Source organism: Scaptodrosophila lebanonensis, unplaced genomic scaffold, assembly GCF_003285725.1.
Source record: "Scaptodrosophila lebanonensis strain 11010-0011.00,11010-0021.00 unplaced genomic scaffold, SlebRS2 tig00000080-arrow-pilon, whole genome shotgun sequence".
NCBI lineage: Eukaryota > Metazoa > Arthropoda > Insecta > Diptera > Drosophilidae > Scaptodrosophila > Scaptodrosophila lebanonensis.
Window position 1 is genome coordinate 2,199,556 of NW_022060561.1, and position 9,165 is coordinate 2,208,720.

Sequence of the window (9,165 nt, forward strand, 5' to 3'; positions counted from 1 at the left end):
TATCGCTATATAATTAGTTCAATTGTAACACGAATGTTACCAACATGCGCCAACATGAAAGTATCACTCCAGCGATTGGTTAGTCTCGAATTATATATGAAAAGGGTCTCTAAAAAAGCAGTTTTATCTTAGAAGAAAGCTTCGCTTAAATTTCTTGTAGTATAATTATGTGGCTTTCTGGATTTATTCTGCTGTGGTACTCGTATGTGCACGTCTGGATGAAAACTTTTCGAACTGCGGTAACCGAACTTTACTATCATCGATTGAACGTAAGCTCAGAATAGATTTACGGATTTCTTAAATCTTTCGGGCCTGCATAATATTTTGTAAAGGAAGCCTAACTGCGATTAGAGTCCGGTGTAGCAGCCATTTATTAAGTAATTCATTTTCTAGTTCCTGCGCAACAGCATTCAAAATTAAATTCCTACACAAAATTCAAACAAAATCTTCAGCAATTCATAGAACACAAAATAATGGACAACTAGTGACTCATATATTAAGTATATATTGTTTTCCTAGTCTGTCTTTTCAGACATTTCCATTCCATTCCCCTACTAATACTTTATTGGCCGACCATACAATTCATCAATATTATACTTTTTTATTACAAGTATTTACAGAAGCATATAACTTTTTTCTAAACTATTCATTTGATCCAGAAACAATTTATAAACCTTACACAGACCTGTTTTAATTTTTTCTAATCTTGGGATTCTTCATTCCTCACCTTTAACTGGGTTTTCTCATTCCTATCCAGCTGGTATTACTATAAAAGGCAAATGCTCGCAACTCTCCCACTAAATGATTCATTTTGAATGCAGTGTTAATTTGGTCAAATTTTCAAGATCATCAACACAATGAGAGTGAGGGAACGAAGAAAATAAAACTAAACGTGGAAAAATGGCGTTGGCCGAAGCATTCGAGACGCCAGCCGAGAGACTGGTTGCCGTTTCATTTGGCCCGGCCCACAAATCAAGTGTGAAATATATTCAAAGTGCAACAAAAAGCGATAAAAACACTCGAACAGCAGCAGCAACAACAACAACAATCGTTCTCAGCGAGTTATGTGCGGCGGGGGCCGCAAGGAAAATAAAATAAAAAGTAGTAAAAAGACGAAAATGAAGATGTAAATTATACAAAATGTGAAGCATTGGTTGGCCAAAACAGCAACCACAACAGCAGCAGCAGCAGCAACAATAATAATAACGTGCATGGCGCACAAGACCATTTTTGAACACCAGCGGCAGGTAATGCTATCAATCTACAAGCTGTAAGTATCTAACAGATACATGGCCGTCAGGCGAGTGTATCGTATCTATGGGTATGTGTGAGCAAGAGAGCACACACTATACTCGTAGTATATGCAGAGGGAGTACCCGAGAAACACCCTCCCGGGCAATGATTGATTGCTCATCATTTTTCATTCTTAATGAAAATGCACCCCGCTGGCAAGAGTTGCTTGGTCTTGGTTGGCGCATTTGCTCGCTGCTCGCTGGCACTTTGGTTGGCTGACTGGCACTGGCACTGCCAGATACAAAATACAGATATACAGATACATTTGTGCATGGCTGTGTCTGTGCCTGTGCCAGTGCCTGTATTTGTACACCTGAGCCACCGCCGTCAGCGCATAGTGGTCAAAAATTCAAATCAAAACGAGAACAGGTGATAAAGAATTTATGAAATACATACTAATATTGAGGTCGAAAGTATGCAAAATATATGCTGTTTTAAACTTGTCCGACAACTGTAAGTAATATATAAGCATTTGTCGTTATTCGGATTGACAACAAGCTATATTTATAAGAATATTTCAATGGAAGTGACAAAGAAGAATCCTTACTTCTTAAGCCTTTAAAAAAACTGTATTTAGTAGAAATAATTAATTGCAAATACACGACACGACACGATTAGGAATGGAAGCGAAATATAATTAATTTTAATATTTAGAAATTGTTTTAAAAATTGCTTTATATGTATAAGAATTAATATATGAATAAGAATAAATAAATAGAAAAGACAAAGAAGAAACCTGACTGCTTAAGCTAAGTATCTATTACAACTGTATTTAGTTGAATTATTTAACAACAAATATGACACGACATGATTGGGAATGCCAGCGAAATATAATTGATTATAATATTTAGAAATTGTTTTAAAAATCGTTATTTATTATTATCGTTAATTCATAAATGGAAAAGTAGAAGAAACTTGACTGCTCAAGCAAGGTATTTAATGCAACTGTATTTAATAGAAAGATTTAATAACAAATATGACACGACATGGTTTGGAATGCCAGCGAAATATAATTCATTTCAATATTTAGCATCTGTTTCAAAAATCGTTATGTGAAAATGTGTGTTAATTATTATATGTATAAGAATAAATAAATAGAAAAGACCAAAAGGAACCCTGACTGCTTAAGCTAAGTATCTTATACAAAGATTTAATTACAAATGCGACTGGGCACAACTAGAATGCAAGCATCATGAAATATAATTAATTATAATATTTAGAAACTTTTTCAAAAATGATGTTTATTCAAAACGAATCAAATGGAACACCAATTCAATAAAAGCTCGAATTGTTTAGTTTTCTTATAGCTACCCTAATTATCTTTCTTTCATTACTTAGTTGTATTAACAAATCCGTTTTTGTGTAGTTAGACGTGAATTTGAGGTCACTGTGCGTCGCCGCCTCGGGTCGCAGTCGTCAGAATGGCCACCCCCCCTCATCAGCTTCTCCGTCTAGGCTGTCATGGAGAAGATGCAAAGGTGCGATTATCGCGACTGGCATGCAAAACTTGGCCAAATTCCACCTTGGCCGCCGCCAAGGCATAAAAATGGCTGCCAGCAATACTCTGCCATGGCAAGAACATGGCGACCAGCTGCCTCTGCCACTGCCCGCCCCTCTCTCTGCCCCTCCCTGCGAGCCAGCCTGCCTGCCTGCCTGCCAGTCAACTGTCAACTGTCGGCGGTATGCTCCGCGCTATGCCCGCGTCCTCATCGTCGGCGTTCGCGTCATGCTATGCATCATCTTCTGGCAGTTATTAACCTTTGTCTCTGTGTGAGTGTGTCTGGGTGTTGGTTTGTGTATCTGCTAGATACTTTTACTTAAGCCAGCGTGCTACTTTCTGCTGATTTAGTAGCTGATGTTGTGCAGGTTGCTAAAATTACACAAACACCTTGTCGTCCACCTGACAAACTGCAAGTCTTCGATATCGGTGTGAAGATGTTCCGACAAATGCTACAAAAATCGCATAAAAGATCGGGTGTAATATATTTTCGAATAGCCCAGCTAATACTAATTTAATATTAATATATTTAGCAGTGCTTCTGTTTTTCTTTAAAACAAATTATTTAAAAATATTGAATATATAGATTATATATATGTCACACAAGAAGATCGAAGATCGCCCTAAAATAAGCTAGGTTTTCAGAAAGTTTTCTGATTTTAAGGCAACTATTTCTTAGAAATATGGTAAGCGTAAGGACTTCTCAAAGAATATTTAACATTGTTATATGCTAGCTTTTAGATAAATGTTCAATAAAATACAAGTTTTATTCACATTCGTAATTTATGGCAATAATATATGGAATGATGTTTTCCAAGAAACTGCAATTAAATATAGTTGTTCAATTTTTCTAAACAATTTCTATTAAATATGAATACTCGTACAGTGTGATTTTGAATAGTTTTATAAAAGGCATTTGAAAAATTGTGTATTGTTACTGGAATTAATCAAAGTCATTACCTTTAGGTGTCTGTGTGTGTGTTTGTGTGTTTGTGTTGGTGCGCAAATTACAAACATTTCACTGAGCGCCGACGTTGACGTTGACGCCTGCGTGGCCGCCATTGCTGCCTCTGCTTTTGCCTCTGCCTCTGCCCCTGCCGCTGCCAACGCGCATCATCATTAATCATTTTTATTTGCACGCTGCCGCATTTGTTGGCATTTTCTGTTTGAAATGCGCCCTGTACAGTGGTGTGGTGTGGGGTGGCGAAGGGGAAAGGGAGGGAGGGAGGTGAGTTGACGGTTTGGTTGGTTACAGCTCCTCAGCCACCCTCATCAAGCCGGCAAGCCGAAAAATCCAGCAAGTTTGTCACATGCCTGACCACCACACCAAACCAACCATGCCACCCATAACACCACATCCAAGCAACCACCCACTCCCACTGTGTGGCACCGCTGCCGCTGCCACTGCCAACAGCAAGCCAGCCATCATCATCATCATCAGAGTAAACAACAAAACATGGACAGTAAATTGTAAGCGTCATAATGTAGCAAGCAAGCAAGCAGCAGCAGCAGCAGCAACAACAACAACAACAACAACAGACCAAGTGCGGCAGCGTTGGCGGCAACTGTATAAATTATTACATTGTGTACTCTTAGCGCACATAAAAATACATTAATAAATATTATTTATGTATGTATTCGTATGTAGAATACATTGCTCGGCACTCGCCTCGTTGTCTTCTTCTTCTTCATCATCTACTACTACTACCACCACACAACCACACACCACTTTAGCACAAATACGAGTTATTTTAATACAGCGAGAAAAAAATGATGCCTTTTTATAAATCGCTGGAAGATAATTACACAATACGAATAGCTGAGATATTTGCCCAAGTTGAAGAAGTAAATGATGTAGTGGACACTGATTTTGAAGCACTATAAGAATAACTAAACTTTCCAATTATTGTATATGTAAATAAGATCTATAGAACCTTTCTTATAATGGAAAAAAAAACAAGAATTTTGGAAATATTGTCCTGCGACTCCCAACAAATAAAGATAATGACTCACAGATAACGGCTTAGTGGCTAACCATGCCAAGAAGTAACATACAGAGTTAGCCTGTAATCTGGATGCTTATCTATCTTAACCTTACCTAACCTGTTGTTTCTACCGTGAAAGTTTGTAACACCCATACGAGCAAGATAGCATCTCAGTTATAATAATTATATATATCAGTTATAATAACTAAGTTACTTAACCCCTGAAAAAACGTACTATGTATATATGGTCAGCACGACTATCAATTGATTTAGAAAGAGTTTTTGTTTAATTAACTTAATTACTTATAAATATATAAATATAAATCAAGTGATAAAGTAAACAAATAAATAAATAAAATAAATTTAAAAAATGAAGTGTACGAAGGCAGAACCAAAGCCTAAGTATCCTGCTTACATCTGCCGCACCAATTTCTCTCAGTGTGATTTCATTGAAAAGTTGTACATAAGCCGCATCTTCATTTCATATTTTTGACATTTGTTAAATCAACAAAAAATGTGTTCACTTTTTTTTTTGTTTATGTGTCATTTTCGCAGTTTGAATTTATTTGTTTGTTTGGATTTCGCGCGAATGCAAATTTGACTTGCCTGTTGGTACATACATATACTATGTATGTATGAGTGTGTTTGGCAGTGTATGCGCTTTATTTATTTGAGTGAAAGAATTTATTTTATGGCAAATGGGGCTTAAATCGCGAACACTCCGAAGTGAGTTATGTGTCCTTATGAGTAATGAACACTTTCTCTAACGACATTTCAAGCTCAGTCTTTGCCATCTACAAATGTATGTATGTGTGTAAGACAGACAAAAAAACAATAGCAGATTTAAGTGAACTCGCAAATATTAAAACGACTGGCCAAAAATAATATAAATCTTATTAAAGGATATAGCTATAAAAATTGTAACAACAATAGTGCTGGGAGCCAGATTAAAATAAAAACTCGTAAGAATCATAAACATAAATTTTGCTTTTCTTTCTTCAAATGAAAAACATTTCAATTCTTGCAAATGAAAAATTTAATTAACTTCTGCCCGTTGAGTGAAAATGGAACGAAATGGAAATTAAGATCAGCATACTTTTGGGGTGCCCTTTTCAGTTTTTCCGACGAAAGAGGGGCTTTGTAACACGATTTCCGAATGGAAGTATGACTTTTAAGCTAAATTTTTAAAAAGTCGTTTGCATCATTTTGTTCTTTTTTGTAAAATATAAAATGTTTACTTAATTAAACAATGATTTGTAATTTATTGTTTATAAATGTGACTTAACCTTGATCTATGGGATCTAGTATAGTTCTGTAGGCAGGAAAGTAGCTGATTTCAACAGACAGCAGAAGTTATGAAGAGAGTCAATGTCTTACATGTAATATTGTATATTCTAGATTCTAGATGATAGATACGATTTTGTATAAAAACATTTAGGAGCACAAAATTTAGATTATACTTTTTTATATGATTGAGTGGAAGGCAAAATGTTCAAAAATAAAAACTAGGCTGACAAAACGCCTTTTTATTTGCCTTTCGTAAAGATCGAAAGTTCGAAAGAAGGGCATAACCGAACAGGCTAATTTTATTTGAATTAATATGTATATTCTATGTATGTATATTATATATTTTAAATGCGAATTAAATTATTTAGTGAGTTGTTGATAACTTGAAATTCATCATCTCTTTTTTTGTGAATTAATATGTGTATTCTATGTATGTATATTCTCTATTTTAAATGGGAATTAAATTATTTAGTGAATAGATGACAACATGATCTTTAGCAACCCCCTCAACTAAATCCATTATTAATTGCAATACAGAATTTTAATATTGATTTAAATTACATTCGCATGGACAACTAGGATGTGTGGAGTGAAGCCAGAGGGAGTTCTCCACAAAACCATTCACACGCTTAATGTCTTCGATCGAAGCCGAGGGCTATAAAATGATATCTTGAACAGTGAAATAAAACAAAAGAAATGCTATAACCGCCGATCACAATAAATTCATAATTCGTTTTGCGTCTGTGCCGCCACATTGAGTGACTTCCTTCTCCCGACGAGTAATTTACATAAATTGAGTCTGCGGCGTCGGTTTCGGTCAAAGATGAAACGGTCAGATGAGTCGAAAGGGCATGGAAGAGGGAGAGGGCGACGATGAGCGAGTCACTTGGCTGACCAATAACAACAACGACAACAACGATAACGACAGCTGGACTCCGACTCCATCAACGTGAACACAACGAAATCAATTCTGGAATTACTATTGAGAAAATGAAAATGAGGAGAAGAAAAAAACGAAGACGCAGCAACTGTCATCGAACAAATGATTTGTATTTTTGTTTTGCTTATTTATGTTTCATAAATTATCGGATGTATCTTTACGATATTAAATTGGTGGATGCCGAAGCTGCGCGTCTCTGCGCCGATCAAGATTTTATTTAAATGGAACTCATCAACGCCGCAGCTTCGTAGATGTGACACGGTGGATTGTGATGGTGGGGGTGTGGGTGCGGGTGAGGGAGCGGATGCTCTGTAGATGCTGAATTAAGGCAATGATGAAGCTTTGTCGTCGTTTACTTTTTGTTGCCGTTGATCGTCGACCGCCGATCTCCGATCGCTTCTTGACTCTGTCAGCATCGTTTGCCTTTTGTCTTAAGTTCAGCTTTAATTATTAAGGTCGCCATTTAAATGTTGCCCTCGGCACCCGCCATAATGTCAGCCCCATCAGCATCATCATCATCGTTGTCTCCACTCCAATCCACTCGGTTCGTGTTTAATTAATGGATTTTGTCGCATTAAACTCATTAGTTTGCTTTCTGGGCATCATTTTCATTAATCACTCAATATGTTTGGCAGACAGACACCAGCAACGAGTTTCTCGACTTTGATTGGTGCTCGTTGGCTTTCGATTATATATACATACTTGAAAGCAAAATCCATACTAAATATATTCAAAAGCCATATTTGCGGCAAATTGAAATTCGACGAACAGTCAGACACGACGACAGTTCGTTACTCAATCGGTTTTTAATTTCAAAATGAAATAAATCAAAATTAACAAAAACCAAAATCAAAGCCAAAAGAAATACAAAAAACCAAAACGAAACGAAACGAAATCCATACAAACAGCTCTTTGCATTCGAAAACAAATTAACATTCGCTTTGCGCGCCACTCGATTTGATATATTAAACTCAAAATGTATATTTCATCATTAAAAAATAACAGGGGGCAAAAAAAAAATGAAATAAAATTAAAAGCGACTAAAAGCGGAGAACGAACCAAATGTAGAAAATGGAAACTAGTTTTACAGGTAAGCGAGCCGACTGATCCGATGAGATGAGACCAGATTCGCCGCTCAGCTCAAAACTCAAAACTGAAACCCGCAGTCATAGCCACAGTAAGAGCCACAACCACAACCACAGCCAGAGCCAGAGCCACAGCCTCAACATTCGTTGCCTCCAATCTCCATTGCCGCTTCATTCTGACTTGGCTGCCCGGTTCGGCATCAACATCGCATCGGAATCGGCATCGGCATCGGCATCTCGCTCATTCGTATGATAAATAACAAATCAAACGCTAAAATGTCGGTAATGTATGTGCCATGTCAGGGGCTCTCTTAATTTATGGCCTGGATCAATAAGAATAACGCCCCAATCAGTGACTATAAATTAACGCAAAGACAAAAAACAACTTCAAAAATGTCGAACGGATGAGACTGTTTGCTTCATTTTTGTCGTCGCTGTCGCTGTTGTTGTTGCTGTTATTGTTATTGTTGTAGTATAAGGTTGCCTTGCAGCATTTCATTTCATCTCATCATCATTTAAAAGTGTTCGACTTAGGACTCAGTTCAGCTATGTATGTATGTTGGTTTGACATCACCTTCAAAATGTTTGGAAATTAAAATGGAAATGTCGTTGACTTACAAATGTCATTATAGTTAGAGTAAGTGGCCTGCATATATTAAAAACAAAAATTGGAAAACCAAAACATTGCCATAGGTATGTCCATAAAGAGTATGGTTAAGGTTAGGTCCTGGTATAGGACCACACAGAACTCGTTGTTTACGATTCATTTTTAAAGATTGGAGGCTTTCATTTGAATCTTACCAGCTACTCTGGAACACATCTCATTGGTTATGATCCATTTTTAAAGAATGGAGTCTTTCATCCTTTCATCTTCGCAATACCACACAGCACATTTAAGAAGCAGTCCACTCTTTAACAAACCCCACTACTTCGGCAGGAAGTGCTGTAGGGCTTAGTAGAGGAAATAGTAACAAATTCTAAAATTGTCTTTATAAGGTCTTATAAGGTTCAACTTATCGGCTACATTTAATATTTAATATTTTAATATTTTCTTTATAAGTAATCTTAACTAACCTA